The following is a 17,941-nucleotide window of genomic DNA, read 5'->3' on the forward strand; positions in this document are numbered from 1 at the left end:
CTGTAAGATGGGAACGATCGGAGCATTGCGCAAAGGAGAAAGAACAAGAGCAGATGAAGGAAGCTAAATGAAACATTTACTTGCAAAGTAATGCTTTCATTAATGGTAAATGTATTCCAATAGACAGGGACTTTTTAAAGGAAGGGTTTAATACTACTTTAATGAATGATCTTTTCCATTTGGAATCTTTAGTAGGACTACACCATATATAACCACTTCCGTCTGATTAGCTATGTCTACGGTTTTCCTATATGTTAAGCAAGCCAGAAGTGGCTGCAAAATCTCTTCATAAAAGGCTTTATTATGAGCCTCGTAATTGCTTAATGCTGTCCCTTGAAGAAGGAGCATCACTAAAATGAAGAAAGCCTTTGCTGATCGATTGTTTTCATCTATAGTTGAGTCAATTCCCAAATGTCAATTTACCAATTAATTTAAAATCATAGCTGGAATTCAAGAGATAATTGATTATATATTGCCAGAAAAAACATGGAGACAGATGATTCCGGATGACATTACAGAATGAACTTGCTTCTGTAAAACAACCATTTTAATAGGCAAGTCCAGGGTCATGGCCTGTACACACGATCCAAAAATTGGACAAAAATAACCCTTTCAAAGTGATCGTACAATAATCGGATCGTTAGTACAGAGCTTTCAAGAGCCGATCATGGCAGTTCATCCGATAATATCCAATCAGACAAACACAAAAAATGTTCTCATATGATACCAGATTGTATGATTTTCATTTAATCAGTGCAGTTGTCGTCTGAAGATACAATAGAATTACACAACACATGACATCACTTCCAATTATTTATTCTGTTGTAGGAGAATTTTCGTAACTTTAGTAACCTCTCCATTTTTGATATGCGACTAGCATGCAAAAAAAAAAAAAAGTTGATCTGTCCGATTTTCGGATCATGTGTACGGGCCATTAGGCTGGCTGTAGACTGCTCAATACAAGCACACAATATCCCGATATTGATCGATTGAGATTATTAGGCCATATTCCAAGTGCTAGAGCTCTTACATAGTAAGACGCGCTAATTTTCACACAAGGAGATATTCCAACTAATGTAGATGAGCAAATAATGGAAGTACTGCGTGCGTGCCATTGTTTGTATCTCACTGAGCCGGTTGTACAAGAATAAGCAGGTAAGTCGTCACTTAGGAGGAGATTTATTATCCACTTCTGCCCCGGAAAGGTTTCACCCCTTTCCTGCCCAGAGCATTTTTTGCGATACGGCACTGCGTTGCTCTAACTGACAATGGCGCTGTCATGCAACATTGTACCCAAATAAAATTAATGTCCTTTTTTTCCCACAAATAGAACTTTCTTTTGGTGGTATTTGATCACCTGCGGTTTTTATTTTTTGTGCTATAGACAAAAAAAGACTGACAATTTTGAAAAAAACAAAACAAAAAAACAATATTTTTTACTTTCTGCCATAAAACATATCCAATAAAAAAAATGTAAAAAAAAAAAAAAAAAAGTGTATAATGATTGGTTTGTGCAAAAGTTATAGCGTCTACAAACTATGAGAGAGATTTATGTACTTTTTTTTAACTAGTAATGCAATCAGCGATTTTTAGCGGGACATTGCAACGGACAAATCTGACACTAAGTGACACTTTTTGGGGACAAGCGATACCAATCAGTGCTAAAAAAAAAATGCACTGTCACTGTATAAATGACACTGGCAAGAAAGGGGTTAACATCAGGGGCCATCAAAGGGTTAAATGTGTGCCTAGGGGGTGCTTGCTAACTGTGTGGGGGATGGTTTGACTGGAGGAAGAGAGATATGGGTTCACGCTTAGCAGGAACACAACATCTCATTCTTCCTCACTGACAGAACGGCGATCTGCCTTGTTTACATAGGCAGACCGCCGTTCTCCCTCTTTGCGAACGATCGCCGATTGGCTCCTGCAGTGTCCAATCACCACCCTGTGCCCCAGACCCGGGAGAAGCAAACAATGTACAGGTACGTTGTTTCACGCAGCCAGGCCGCCCTGCCAGAGTATATGCGCAGTGGGCGGTCCGGAAGTAGTTAAAGTGTTACTAAAGTCAGATTTATTTATTTTTTAAATAAAAATAACAAACCTGTAGTACTTACCTGCTCTGTGCCTCTTGCTAAGGGGAGAAGCGTAATCTGCGCACTCTTGACCTGTGTGTCTATGAAGACCGCACTACATAGGACTTACTCAGCAGGGCTTAGGCCGCCCCCCACTTCCTCTTCACTGCATTTGATTGACAGCAGCAAGAGCCAATGGCTCGGGCAAGATCACAACAATGGAGTCAGGATCCGCCCCCATGCCTGGACCGGCACCCGGCTCAGCGAGCCACTGAGAGCCTGAGCCCGCTGCTCCTGCCCCCTCCACATTCCAGCTCTCCAGCGAGTGCAGGTGGGGGGGGGGCAGAGCAGAGAGCTGCTGACAGGGCCATGTACTGTCAAATCTTGGGTGAGAACCTCCTTCCCTCAGCCAGGGCATTGAAATCGGGTCGTGGATGGGTATTCCAGCATGACAATGACCCAAAACACACATCCAAGGCAACAAAGGAGTGGCTCAAGAAGAAGCATATTAAAGGTCCTGGAGCGGCCTACCCAGTCTCCAGACCTTAATCCTATAGAAAATATGAGGAGGGAGCTGAAGGTTCAACTTACCAAACGTCAGTCTCCAACCCTTAAAAGCGGAGTTCCACACAAAAATGGAACTTCCGCTTTTCGGAACCCTCCCCCCCTCCAGTGTCACATTTGGCACCTTTCAGGGGGGAGGGGGGTGCAGATACCTGTCTAAGACAGGTATTTGCACCCACTTCCGGCATAGACTCCCATGGGAGTCTACGCCTCTTCCCGTCCCCACCGCGCTGTCTCCTGGGAACACACAGCTCCCAGGAGAGAGCGGGGACCAGTTACGATGCGCAGCGCGACTCGCGCATGCGCAGTAGGGAACCGGGAAGTGAAGCCGCAACGCTTCACTTCCTGATTCCCTCACCAAGGATGGCGGCGGCAGCTGCCGAGAACAGAGCGGGTGCTCGGCGTCGCCTGCCGACATTGCTGGAACCTGGGACAGGTAAGTGGCCATTTATTAAAAGTCAGCAGCTGCAGTATTTGTAGCTGCTGGCTTTTAATATTTTTTTTTTTTTGGCGGTTTAGGTGGACCCCCGCTTTAATGACTTGGAGAGGATCTGCAAAGAGAAGTGGGAAAAAATCCCTCCTGAGATGTTTGCAAACCTGGTGGCCAACTACAAGAATCGTCTGACCTCAGTGATTGCCAACAAGGGTTTTACCACCAAGTCATGTTTTGCGAAGGGGTCAAATATTTATTTCACTCATTAAAATGCAAATCAGTTTATAACTTTTTTGAAATGTGTTTTTCTGGATATTTTTGTTATTCTGTCTCTCACTGGTAAAATAAACCTACCATTAAAATTATAGACTGATCATTTCTTTGTCAGTGGGCAAACGTACAAAATCAGCAGAGGATCAAATACTTTTCTCCCCTCACTGTACGGCACGAAGAATTAAAGTAGTACAGCCAAAGCTCGTTTGGCTGTACTTCTACTATGGTTCACAGGACTGCAGTTTCTTCTGCACTTCTGCAACCTGTTTTCAGCTGAGAGCAAGCTGAAGTCCGCTGACATCACAGAGCCGGTCCAGGCTCAGGCAAAATCACGACAATAGAGTCGGGATCCATCCACATGCCTGGACTGGCACATGGCTCAGCCTCTCAGCGAGCGGCCAAGAGCCTGAGCTGGCCGTTCCCATCCCCTCTGCAGCTCAGCACTCCAGTAAGTGCGCGCGGGTGGGAGCAGAGAGCTGCTGACAGTAGCTCTGAGAACTGAGTGATCAGCAGTGTTATATCGCTCAGTTCTCAGTGTTAGGGGCGAGGGGTGACAGATTCAACATCGGACTGATGCTGCATCCACCCAGGTAAGATTATTAAGTAAAAAGAAAACCTATACTTCTCTTTTAAGGCAGTTCTGAAGGCAAAAGGGGGTCCAACCGGTACTAGCAAGGTGTACCCAATAAAGTGGCCGGTGAGTGTATATATGAAATGTTAATTCCTCTAAACTTCATAATGTCCCTCTGAGATACAGTTCTCTGCAAACCCTAATGCCGCATACACACGATTGGAAATTCGACCAGCAAAAGACTGATAAGAGATTTTGGTCAGAAAATGCGACCGTGTGTATGCTCCATCGGACTTTTGCTGGCCGAATTCCAGCCAGCAAAAGATTGAGAGCATGTTCTCAATTTTTCAGTGGGAAAAAGTTCCGATCGGAAATTTCGATGGTCTGTAGAAATTCCGCCGCGCAAAATTCCGACGCATGCTTGGAAACAATTCGACGCATGCTCAGAAGCATTGAACTTCATTTTCTTGGCTTGTCGTACTGTTGTACGTCACAGCGTTCTTGACGGTCGAAAGTTCAGCGAACTTTTGTGTGACCGTGTGTAAACAAGCCAAGCTTGAGCGGAATTCCATCAGAAAAATCTTGGATGGTTTTTCTGATCCGCTCGTGTGTACGCGGCATAAGGCTCCTCCACACGGGGCAGATCCGTTTAGCGGAGCCAGATAGCTCAACAGGAGATCGCTCCATTGATCTCCGATGAGCCGGCGGATGACAGGTCTGTCTCTGCTCACTGAGTGGGGAGGAAACTCTCACAGCCCCACTGATTTCTATGGGGAGATCGGACGAAAACAGACAGCATGTCCGTTTTCATCAGATCTCATCTGATCCGCCAGACGGATGGCTGAACGTATTGCCTTACATCTAATTTTAGCGGATCGGATGGCAGAAGGATGTCAGTGGACACATCTCCGCTGACATCCGCCTGCCCATGGAAGTCAATAGATGGCCTGCTCGGATCCACCTGAAAAATGGACAGGCGGATCCGAGCGGGCTTGTCGTGCGAAAGGGGCCTAAAGCAAAAGAATTAATCACTACAAAAGAAATCCATGGGGCCGACTAATTCCAATAAATATTGCACAGGGACCTAGTGCAGTCCAATAATGGACAGACTTTAAAATAGGTATGAATACAAAGGTCACATGCTTGTCCATCGTGGACCATGAACAGTCCTAACTTGGTTCTCTGCTGGTACATTTCATTCAGTGCAAGCTTAACTACAGAGTCTCTATGAGTAAGCTCACACCGAGTGAAATGCGTCAGTGGGGACCCCCCCAGGTGGACTGTCCATGTATTAGGAATTTGTTTTATATATTACATTCACTTACATCTGTTTAATGAACACGTAAGTAGAACACATTACACATACCTCCCAAGGTCCTTTCCAATGATACACTAAGATGTTCTTTAACTTGCAACTTTGTCATCTATAGCAGGGGTCGTCAACCCCCGGGCTGTAGCGTCTTTGCAGCCGGGCCACGGCAGGCGGCATAACATTTTGAGTCACCGGTGGATTAGTGAGGGAAGCGGGCTGGGGAACAGAGATGACATCTCTCTCTGCCCACCTAGCATCACCGCTCTTCTGCCCTCACAGCGTGAGGAATGTCGGCGGTGCGGCGGGGAGCAGAGAGATGATATCATCTCTACCTGCCCGCCTAGCATTACCGCTCTTCTGCCCTCACAGCGTGAGGAATGTCGGAGGTGCGGCGGGGAGCAGAGAGATGACATCATCTCTCACCACCCGCCCCGCATCTCTGCTCTCCTGTCCTCACTCAAGAATGATCATTGAACCAGTGTCACCAATGCAGTGAAAATCCTCATCTGGTGGCACTGGCAGGTGATGTGGCAAGTGGCATTCCTCATCTGTTGGCACTGGCAGGTGATGTGGCAAGTGCCATTCCTCATCTGGTGGCACAGGCAGGTGACATGGCAAGTGGCATTCCTCATTTGGTGGCAGGCAGCATGGCAAGTGGCATTCCTCATCTGGTGACACAGGCAGGTGACGTGGTAAGTGGCATTCCTCAACTGGTGGCAGGCAAGCGTGGCAAGTGGCATTCCTCATTTGGTGGCAGGCAGCGTGGCAAGTGGCATTCCTCATCTGGTGGCACCGGCAGGTGACGTGGCAAGTGGCATTCCTCAACTGGTGGCACAGGCAGGTGACGTGGCAAGTGGCATTCCTCAACCGGTGGCAGGCAAGCATGGCAAGTGGCATTCCTCAACTGGTGGCACAAGCAGGTGACATGGCAAGTGGCATTCCTCAACTGGTGGCAGGCAAGCATGGCAAGTGGCATTCCTCATCTGGTGGCAGGCAGCGCGGCAAGTGGCATTCCTCATCTGGTGGCAGGCGACGTGGAAAGTGACACAATCAGGGCTCCAACTGATTATGCATTATGGTGAGTTGAACTATTTCATTTATATTACAATGTAATATAAAAAATAATGCGCTTCATTCATTCTGACACCATACCAACCATGGTGCCGTGACTAGGGTTGTCCCGATACCGATACTAGTATCGGTATCGGCACCGATACCGAGCATTTGCTCGGGCAAATGCTCCCGATGCTTCCCCCGATACCTGGAAGACAGCTGTGATCGGCGCGTGGGGGAGTTACAAGATTCTCCCCCCGCGGCTTTCAGCTGCTTTAGTGACATACAGCGGTGATCGCTCACTGCTGACTGTCACTGCATCCTCCTCCATGCCCCCTCCTTTCCTCTGTCCCCCTCCACTGTCCCCCTCCGTTCCTCTCTCCTTCCCTGTGTCTCTCCGCTGTCCCCCTCCGTTCCTCTGTCCCCCTCCGCTGTCCCCCTCTGTTCCTCTCTCCTTCCCTGTGTCTCTCCGCTGCCCCCTCCGTTCCTCTGTCCCCCTCCGCTGTCCCCCTCTGTTCCTCTCTCCTTCCCTGTGTCTCTCCGCTGCCCCCTCCGTTCCTCTGTCCCCCTCCGTTCCTCTCTCCTTCCCTGTGTCTCTCCGCTGTCCCCCTCCGTTCCCCTCTCCTTCTCGGTCCCCCTCCGCTGTCCCCTCCGTTCTGCTGTGTCTCTCCGCTGTCCCCTCCGTTCCTCTTTCCTTCCCTGTGTCTCTCCGCTGTCCCCTCCGTTCCTCTTACCTTCCCTGTGTCTCTCCGCTGTCCCCTCCGTTCCTCTTTCCTTCCCTGTGTCTCTCCGCTGTCCCCTCCGTTCCTCTTTCCTTCCCTGTGTCTCTCCGCTGTCCCCTCCGTTCCTCTTTGCTTCCCTGTGTCTTTCCGCTGTCCCCTCCGTTCCCCTCTCCTTCTCTGTCCCCTCCGTTCTGCTGTCTCTCTCTGCTGTGTGAATGGACAGAGTCAGCTGACTCTGTCCATTCACATAACTGAAACATTGTAATCTCCTGTGAGAGAAAGGGACTGGGGAATCTCTATCCTCGGTCTCTTTCTCTTTCTCAAGGGGGAGATATCAGAGGTCTGTTAAGACCCCTGATATCTCACCAAAGCCCCCCAACAGGGCTGATTTAAAAAAAAAAAAAAAAAAAAAAACCCATATAAAGAATAAAAAAAATATTATTGTAAAAAAAAAAAAACACACACACACACATACACCGTTCACCCCCTCCCTCCCCCCCCCCCCAAAAAAAAAGAAAACACTGTTAAAAAAAAAACAAAAAAAAACAAAACTGTCACGTGACATTAAAAAAAAAGTATCGGTAATCGGTATCGGCGAGTACTTGAAAAAAAGTATCGGTACTTGTACTCGGTCCTAAAAAAGTGGTATCGGGACAACCCTAGCCGTGCCGAGTGAAGTACCAACAGCAGAACACCAGCTATTGTCCCGATAAATTGCCAGCGAAATTTGCTAACCCAACCCCCCCCCCCCCGCCGGGCCTTGGCATAATTTTCTTCCACGCAGCCGGTCCCCGGTGCCAAAAAGGTTGGGGACCACTGATCTATAGGACTCTGCAGGACACGCCTGGAGATAAAGAGGGGATCTAAACCCTGAGACCACGGTGGATATTTTAGCAAAAATCTCAGATCTACTAATCAGTCTCTTGTTTATAATGTCTGGTTGGCCCTGAGTATTTGGCTCTCTTGGGACATGCCATGCAACCATTTACCTTCCCTTTACCGCCTATACAGTTCAAGAATGTGGCTCCTTACAGGACCGATCACCAAGGACTACTATGGGTGAAAATACTTTACAAATGACAAAAGAACAATTGCACTGGAAAGGCATTTGATTCTGTAATCCACATACTAGCCACGGCTCAATCTGTCTGTGCTTCTTTATTTCTGACACCGTAGCCTCTAGTCATATCATTTTTGCATGTGCACTCAATCATTAAATATGTAGCAAATGCAAAACAAACACAAAACAGCTTGTGAGAATGTAATTGCTGCTTAGGCTACCTCTATGTGTACAGCAATAACACTGAGCGGTCAAATCGAACAGCCGACACTAAAGTCTATATGTGCAATTACTGTTTATACTGCAAACACACCAAGTGGCTAAAGTAGCCTGGGGCACATCGTTCACAATAAAAGAAAGTAACAAATAAATAGTGATGTGCTGACATAATACTGCTGGTCATATGCCAAACTGTCCCTAATTGACCAGTTTGTGACCGCAATACACCTTTATGAATCATGGCGCACAGTGCCCTGTGTAGAGAGAACGCCAACATAGCAGCAGGGAAGGAGGGGGGGTTCCTAGATGTCAGAACTTGCCATCAAGCTGACAAATTAGTTATGGAGTTATAGCCAAGTTAACTGACGCATGCTGATCATCGATGCTAAACTTGGTCTGGGCATCGAAGCTTCAATGACCTCTGGGCACAAAAGAGACAAAGTGATTCCATTCTATAGGTTTTAATTTTTTTTTTTTTTTAGCAGGTTATATTTTCCTGTTCTGTACAATGGTTTTGCATAGAGCAGCCCTGATCCTCTTCTTTTTTGGTCCCCCATCGTTGCTCCTGGCTCCTCCCCCCAGCTGGATGCCATCAATAGCAAGCTTCTTGCTATGGGGCACTCAAGCAGGCTTACTCCCGAGCACGCGCCTGTGAATGAACATTGTTCGCCCCCACTCTCTCCTAATTGGCTGACTGCAATTGACAGAAGCAGGACCCAATGGCTCCCGGTGCTGTGTGAGCCAATAAGAAACTCTTAGGCCTAAAAGCGTATTTTGAATGATGTTACTGCTTTGATGCTATAATACAGTTTTCTATGAAGAAGCTGTTGAGTTGCCAGCTTATGCTTGTTATGGATCCAATGAGGAGAGAGACCCAGGAGAGCCACTGCTCATCGCTGGATCGAGATGGGGCTCAGGTGAGTATAAGGTGGGGCTGGGGGGAGCGCAGAAAGTTATCTTTTTCCATAAAGCGAAGTTTAACCCAATTTTTTACGCCCCCCCTGCATTGATGATCACATTGCCATTATGGGTTTTTTTTTTTTTCAAAGCTTATTACCTTTTTTGGTCATTAGACAGTTGCACTTCCGCTGTAGGTCACATCCGGCCGCCCATTGGCTTATGGGACAGAAGTGTCATCAATCCCAGGAGTCAATGGGCAGCCTTCACAATATGAGTGCGCCGCGCTTTGTACGCAATGAGCATGTGTGAGATTGGGAGGTGCATGCTGGGTATAGCCAGCAGCACCGTATCTTGTAAGGAGCTACAAATGAGCTTCAGATGCCCACACTGAGGATTGGAGCGTGCTTGACACGTAGGCGACTAGAGTGACTTGCAGAACTAACAAAAAAAAAAGTTAATTTACAACATAATTGGAATGTATTATATAAGATGCGAACATTGTGGGTTTTTGTTTTTTTTTTAAGGCTGGAACTCTGCTTTAATTCATAGAATGCTTTAAGATAAAAAAAAAACTGCTTTTATAACCACTTTAACCCCTGTTCTACCCAAGACCCATATTATACTCTTTCACTGTCCTTTAAATTCATGCATTTCATGTTCCACTCCAGGAACAGAATCCCACTAAAGCTGTTATCTTATTGCTAACTAAGCAGACTAAGGACATTAGCAATGTGGTCCATGGTTATCTGAGGGTCCATAATTACTTGGTGCCTTTGTTCATCTATTATGGCTTTCATTCTTGCAAGTAGAGTGCAGTTGAGATGCGAGGAGGTGGGCTCTGTTGGGTCACAGAATAATAATAGGACCCTTGTGCCCCCCTTTGGAGACCTGTCCTTTCACTTCCCATCCCAGTAACTATAAACATAGTGAGGGGACATCTCACCAGCAGTGACAGGGTGGAAACAGAAGGGAGCAGAAATCTCTTCAAAAGCCACACATGCTGAAAGAAAACCAGCTTTTTGATAGAACTTTCTGTGCCAACACCAGTCACCTGAAGAGGAAGTGAGAGGAAATCTCTCCAATGGAGTGCAATAAAAACACGATAGAGTTTCTAACCCTTCACAGTCTATCCAAAATAAAAGAAAGGTTTTACCTATTGTTAAACCTAAAGCCGAACTTCAGTTAAAAACAAAATGATTAAAAAAAAAAAAAAAAAAAAAAAAAAGCATAATTCGCTGCAATACTCATGTCCCCTCTGGGGTTGTCCACCACAGACTTTTGGCTCCACACTCTTTTTGTGGCTATGCTTTTCAATTAGAATGATGTCTAGCATCACAAACCTATTTCCTGTGAGCCCAGACTGTCATAGGGCAGTCCCCAGGGTGTCAACAAGCATAAGAAGAAGGCACACCAGCCTAGTCCATTACTGTGAGACCTTTATTGAATAAAATTTTGAATGAATGTATTCCCTTTATAAATGGAGTTGGGATTAAGTGCATATAACAATTAACATCATACCACCAGACGTATGTCCAACAGCTTAAGCGCAGTTTACGCGTTTCAAGGGTGATGCCCTCTTCCTCAGAGCTAGCCAGAGCCCCAACACTGCAACCAATAAATAGGGTGTAACCATGCCCAAATTACTAAGTCCCACCCCTAAATTAGGGGGAGGAGTCAACAGTAGGGGTGCAACGGATCAAAAAAACTCACGGATCGGATCGTTCCTCGCATCAGAGTCACGGATCGGATCATTTTTCGGATCAGCAAAAAAAAAAAAAAAAAAAAATAGACAAGACAAATCTTGTTACGCCCACTGGAGTTTTAGATTTCACAGTTATTTTCAACACAAAACGGAGCTTATATGCTTAAATACAGTATTTGTAAATCCGACGGACTGTTTAGATGTTAAATTTTAAAAGCAGCAGCAAGCCTGCTGACCTTACATGGTTGCTAATGTGACAGAACACATTTAGTTAAATGTGAAAATCAGAGGTGTTCTGTCACATTAGCAACCATGTAAGGTCAGCAGGTTTGATGCTGCTTTTAAAATTTAACATCTAAACAGTCCGTCGGATTTACAAATACTGTATTTAAGCATATAAGCTCCGTTTTGTGTTGAAAATAACTGTGAAATCTAAAACTCCGGTGGGTTTAACAAGATGTCCGCTTGCCCCCTTCTCACTCCATCATTACTGTGCAGGAGTGTGGGGTTTAGCAAGATGACGGCGATGAAACGGCACTTCCCGACGAGACAGCGGCCCCACCGGGTGTACCAAGATGGCCGCCGCTCCGGAGCTAGGCCGAAGCCGCGGCCTTTCCTATGGCCGAGGCAGCGGAGCACTCCGCGGATCACGTGGTGTGCCGATCCGAACAGGTTGATCCGTTTGGATCACATATCGGTGACGATCCATTGCACCACTAGTCAACAGCTCCTGCATGGGAACCATCCTGGACATCACTAGCATAACTCCAAGAATAATAATACAGATGGAATCCAAAATGTATATAATCATAGGCCATCTATTACTAGGCAGCAAGGGCCTTTATACTTATAGCGAGGACTATTGTTCTGTTTCTTTGTTAGTCCCCGGGAAGTGGTTCAGCCTAAGCTCACAGGAGAATGCTGCAGATAAAAGCACTGATGCCCCTACATATGTGCCATTCCCTGAATCAATCAGAACCTCCCATCGCCAATATATAATCAGAAGATCTTCAGGACATCATATCAATGGCCAAAAGACTACTGGATCGAAGGTATGTAGTGAAGGGAAAAATAAGACTGGTTCATGATCAAAGGAACATATCCTAACCACATCTGATTTGGCCCTGTGTACAACTCATAAGAGAAAGACAACAGATATGCCGAGAACACAAAGTGCAATCCTGCAGGATGTAAGAAATGTGACCAGTTATGCTGCTAGAGTTGAGAGCCTTGGTTTACTTCTCTTTTCTTTTTGATCGGTTTTACTTCCTGTAGGACTATTCCTTCAACAGCTTATCTATGTTGGCCTGTTGCAACATTGATACAATGGATATGGCTCTACAACTACAAGTAATGTTTTTGGCTACTGTCTACTAAATTCTTGTGAAATCCTATGTAACTTGTATAGCCACGAGGGATGAGCCCGATGTTCGCCGAACATTATGCGGTGTTCACAGCAAATTCAAAAGCCGCTGAACACTGTTAGTCTATGGAACACGAACATGAAATAACAAAAGTTCTAATTGCAAGTTATTGCTATTAAAAGGGTTTGGGGACCCGGGTCCTACCCCAGGGGACATGTATCAATGCAAAAAAAAAGTTTTAAAAATAGCCATTTTTTCGGGAGCAGTGATTTTAATAATACTTAAAGTGAAACAATAAAAATGAAATATTCCTTTAAATATCGTGCCTGGAGGGTGTCTATAGTATGCCTGTAAAGCGGCACAGTTTTCCCGTGTTTAGAAGAGTACCACAGCAAAATGACATTTCAAAGGAAAAAAAGTCATTTAAAACTGATCGCGGCTGTAATGAATTGTTGGGTCTCGGCAATATAGATAAAACTCATTGAAAAAAAACGGCATGGGTCCCCCAGGACCCTGCATTCACTATACTGTATCTGGTCTCCAATAGTACACAGAACATGGGAATGCAATTATTTTAGTAAATATAAACTGCTAAATACCTTTTCCCATCAGCACCATATAACAATCGTGTGACCTCTAACAGTGTCTGGTTAAAGCTTGTAGGAGAAGTTTTCATTCTAGAGCTCTCTAGAGCACATCAAACTGAGCATGTGCAGAGTGCCCCCAAGGCTCTGTACTATCAGGAGATGGATTGGGAACTGTGAATGAAGAGGAGGATCAGAGAAGACAGGATCAAATAGTCTTTTTACATAATGTTCAGGATTAACCCCTTAAGTTCCACAGTGAGTATAACAAGCACAGCAATGTACTCATGTAGTAGATGTATCCCCACATCTGTGTTCTCTGCCCCTGCCATTTTCTCAAAAGGCAACATTAATGTATGAAGATATTGTTTAACAGCCAAGTAGTGAAATATGAAAGCAAGCCTTCAGAGACCCCTTCTTCCAGCAAAGGTTTTGGCTAAACTAAAGCCTGCCATAGACAGTTTGAATCTTGGCCAGTTCAGCAAGAATTAGCTGAGATTTGAACCCTTTATGGGCAGGCTGAATGTACCCAAGTTGATTGATCATCTTGGATGCAACCAGCCTGACAGATTTTACATGCAATTATTGCTAGCGGGCCGTTAGCAATAATCACTGTGTTCTCCCAGGGGAAGAACTCCATATGTGAGTATATTGGAAAAACACAATGCTTCCACAGGAGGGATTCCCCCATAAACACTGTGTTGATGGGTAAATCAAGTGATTTTCTCGACTAAAGCCCATGGTTGCAGGAAAGAAAATTGCACCGTCTATGGCCGGCTTAAGGGTATAAGCAGCCTTTTATCCCCGATCTGTCAGCTCAATGCAATGGACTGGCCATTTAGCAGTAACCTAGATGGTGTCAAAGCATTCACAAATTGTTGGAAAATCTCAGCACAATGAGGAATAATCCTTCCTTCTTCTCAATGAAAAGAGAAAATGAAGTGATAGGGCAGAATGTACACAGCATCCTCCTGCCTGAGATGCACAGTATACAACAGGACAAAGTGTTCATGGATGGGGAGACATCGGCCAGATTTTGGACACCATTAGCCTTGAAAGCATAACTGTACTTTTAGCAGAGGTATCCTTGAACTGTTACTAAAGTTTTTTTGTTTTTTTTTTAATAATAAACATGTTATACTCACCTGCTCTGTGTAATGATATTGCACAGAACAGCCCCGATCATCCTCTTCCCGGGTCCCCCGCCGATGATCTTGGCTCCTCCTCTTAGCTGTTTGCTATGAAGGCATACAGTGTCTTCTCACTTCTCAGCTGTGTCCCGAAACACACACAGTGGGACTTAGCCCGGCCCCCCACTTCCTACTTACCACATCTGATTGAAAGCAGGAGGAGCAAGTGGCTCCTGCTGCTGTTCGAGTTCCTGTGTGCAGAGGAAGAGAGGGGAGAGAAGATGCAGCCGTGTGCATCGCTGGATCTCTTTCTTTCCCTTCACATAGGGAAAGGGTAGGATAGAGCAAAAAAATATGTTTTTTTACCTTAATGCAAGGAATGCATTACAGACAGACATTACAGTTACAATACAATTCAATTCAATACAGAAGAAATCAGAGGGCCCTGCTCATCAGAGCTTACAATCTAGGAGGGAGGGTCAAGTGATACAAAAGGTAATAACTGTGGGGGATGATCTGATGGAGAAAGTAAAAGTACAGTTGTTAGATGGGGGCCGGATAGGCTCCTCTGAGGAGGAGGGTTTTCAGGGATTGTCTAAAAGCAAGCAGAGTAGGAGAGAGTCCGACAGATAGGAGTAGGGAGTTCCAGAGGATGGGAGAGGCTTGGGAAAAGTCACGGAGGAGAGCATGGGAGGAGGTGACGAGGGAGCTAGAGAGCAGGAGGTTTTGCGGCGTCATTGGTTAAGAAGGGGTGTATTTTGGAGATGTTGCGGAAGTTGAGACAGCAAGATTTGGAAAGTGTTTGGATGTGGGGCCGAAAGGATAGTTCAGAGTCCAGGGTTATACCTAGAACCTTGGCATGCGGGGACGGGCCGATAGTAGTGCTATTGATTTTGACAGAGAGATCAGGGGCAGAGGCATGTGGGGGAGGAAAAATCATGAGTTCAGTTTTGAATAGATTTAGTTTGAGGAAGTGGTACAAAAATGTACAAAAGTACATTTATCATTTAAGATTCATCTATATGCAAATACTGTATCTTGCTACATACATAGCAGGTAACAAAAAAGCTAAAATAATTACCCTTCTTGGAAAATGCTGTTTCAAGTCCCTTCCAGTGGTGGTCACATGACCAAATCCCTGAGTTAAATCCCCAGGTATTTAACCACATGCTCTCTATTGCAGATAAGTATAGACTGGCATGCCCTTCTTCTCAGCAGAGACCAAATGGCCAAACGCATAGGCTTCCCTTGACTGGTGCTTAAGAGAGCTTAGAGGAGCATTCCCCAGGAAAGTTTTTTCAGGCCATCTATTACACCTCATGTACCCATAGCAGCAAGTCTGATACACATAGCTTCTAGTTAACATTGAAGCATGTCCTTTCCTAAAAATCACTGGACTACTTCCCTACTTTAGGTTTAGCAATCGCGAAACACAGAACTGAAGTGAGTAGTCAGGCCATTTCCTGTCACGAGTTAAGACATTTCTTCCACAATGTCAGAATGAATGGGGTGGGGGAGATGGGGCATTCTTATTTTACCAGTACAATGATCCTACTGGGATAAATAACACATTGCTATCCATACGAATCAGTATGTACAAACTACAAGACTGACCATCTTTTAGCCCAGCTTTAGCCATCAAAATGATCCCTCAGATCTTACAAGGATAATAGGGATGAGTGGACTTCTAATTTGATTAATTTTTTGATCATTGAGCTGCTTAGATGAAAAATTATTTTAAAAAAAATGGAAATCCAGTTTTTTTTTAGGGTGTTTTTTTTGTGAAAAAACAAAACGTTAAACAACGAGCAGTTTTTTTTTTGGCACAAGAATAGATTAAATTGAGTTTGTGTCTTCTTATGAAGCCAAATGAGATTTTGTGTATCATAAAAAAATTGGTTCAATAAAGCTTGGAGACAAAAAAAAAAAAAAAAAGGAAGGACTGTTCAACAGAGATTTTGTAACCCTAAGGAGCAATTTAAAATCGATTGTCTGCCCCCACCCACAAAAGAAAAAAAACAAAAAAAAAAAACAACCCAAAATCATATTAATTTTGCCCTCAACATTACCATTATGGCAAAATACAACACAGTCAAATTTCTACAAAAAACCTACCCTTTCAGGTTAAAGGAGAAGTCCAGCCTGAGCTGGTTTGTCTGGGCTTCTCCTTTGGGTCACAGGAGTGCAATACGTTTTGCACTCCTGTGACCCGTTTTCAGCAGAGATCGGTCTGAAGTCCACTCTCTGCTGACGTCACCAATATCAGTCCAGTCACCGCGACAATAAAGTTTGGGTCCGCCAGGTGCCTGGACTGATACCCGTCTCAGTGAGCCACTGAGACCGCCGCTCCCCGCCCCTCCACAGCTCAGGTATCCCCTGAACTCATCTCTAACCCAAAATTCCACTTTTCCTGTACTCCAGTGAGCTCCGTAGTGGCAGGGAATGCCTGGGCCACAAATGATTGGCCCACTACAAATGACAGGTTCCTGACGAGCTCCGCCATGTGGGTCTTGAAGTGCATCTGAATACGCCCCAAGCTGATCTCTAATTGGCCGCATTCAAACCTGAACTTTTTGTAGCTCAAAGCTGCTGAACAATCAAAATTCCATTCATTTCATCATCTGAGTGTGAACAGGGGCCATTGAAATAAATGGGATTCTGCTTGTAGAGCAGCTTCCAGCTACAAGATGTTCAGGTGTGAATGAAGCCTTAAAGAGTGTAAGCTCTTGGGGGGGGGGGCGATAAGACCCCTTTCACACGGGCGCCTCCGTTTTGCGGAATCCATTTGCTCAGTGGGAAGGGGTGGGGGGAGGGGATCTCTCCGATGAGCAGGGGGATCACAGGTCCGTCTCCGCTCACTCAGCAGGGTGGACATGGGCACAGTCCCGCTCTCCTTTATGAGGAAATCTGGTGGAAATGGACCACCAGTCCATTTTCATCCGATCCGCTAGACCCATCTGGATTTTGCGGACAGGATCGGACAGCAGCGGATGTCAGCAGACATGTCACTGCGGACGTCCGCCGCTCCATATAGGAGAGACTGCAAGGTCCGATCAGGTCCGCCTGAAAAACTAATGGAGAGACCTGATCGGAAAGGCCGTGTGAAAGGGCCCTAAGTGACAGTCTATGTCGGCGCTATACAAAAATGGCAGCCCCCCCCAACTGGTGGGAAAATCTAGCAATGTCACTGCAAAAAACTGGAGACATCTAGAATTTTTAGGCCAGCTGCAGGTCAAAATAAATGCACTGTGCATGCTGGGAGTTGTAGTCCCCCCAGCAGATGGGAGGTGTAGTGTCACCTCTGTCAATGGTGTCAGATGGGTGAAGCAGTCATATGATCTCCCCACCCACTGATGACACCAGCAGATTCCCCCCCTCCATGTATGAGCTGATTGCTGGCTGCCCTGTGTACATGGTACTGTCAGATCCATACCTGGGTGGACGAGGAACGAAGACTGGGATCGCTACACACAGGCGACAGCTCTGCTCAGCACCTCTCCGCCATCCTCTCACTCACAAGCCACCGCACAGCTCTCATTACAAGGAAGAAGGACGAAATACGAACACATAGATTCCAATGTGTCCGCGGTACACGGCTTGGGACAGCCATTTTGTAGAAGCCAAGGCCATCGATAAAGTAAAGAATGGACTATAACAAGATGGCCGCATAGTGTGGAGACACATATTATAAAGTAGATGGCGCTCTGCTGTTCGTTGCGCCGGTCACACATCGTATCACATGATTGTGTCAGCTGACACCCATACCAGGGGATGAGCGCAGCCAGCTGTTCTGCCTCTAGGGGCAACATCAGTGCAGCCGTGCGCCGCAGCGCCACACAGCGGTAAACAGCGGAACACACACAATAAACTCAATTTATAACACTGAACGGTTACAAGCATGAGAGCAGGAGTTGCTGACCAGGCCTTTTCTGGCACTATTTGTTTACAAGTTTAAAGCTGGCCACACACCTATAGATTATCT

The 17,941-nt window shown here is 45.7% G+C and overlaps 1 protein-coding gene across 1 annotated transcript in view; it reads right to left on the minus strand.

The window, feature by feature from the left end:
• ATP6V1C1 (ATPase H+ transporting V1 subunit C1) overlaps positions 1-17,548 on the minus strand; it is a 92,360-nt gene extending 74,812 nt beyond the window's left edge. Inside the window, exon 1 of the mRNA XM_073632065.1 lies at positions 17,393-17,548. The gene's annotated coding sequence lies outside the window, so the exon portion shown is untranslated. The remainder of the gene's footprint in view (positions 1-17,392) is intronic.
• Positions 17,549-17,941: the final 393 nt, after the last annotated feature.

Source organism: Aquarana catesbeiana, linkage group LG05 (assembly GCF_042186555.1).
Source record: "Aquarana catesbeiana isolate 2022-GZ linkage group LG05, ASM4218655v1, whole genome shotgun sequence".
Classification (NCBI taxonomy): Eukaryota; Metazoa; Chordata; class Amphibia; order Anura; family Ranidae; genus Aquarana; species Aquarana catesbeiana.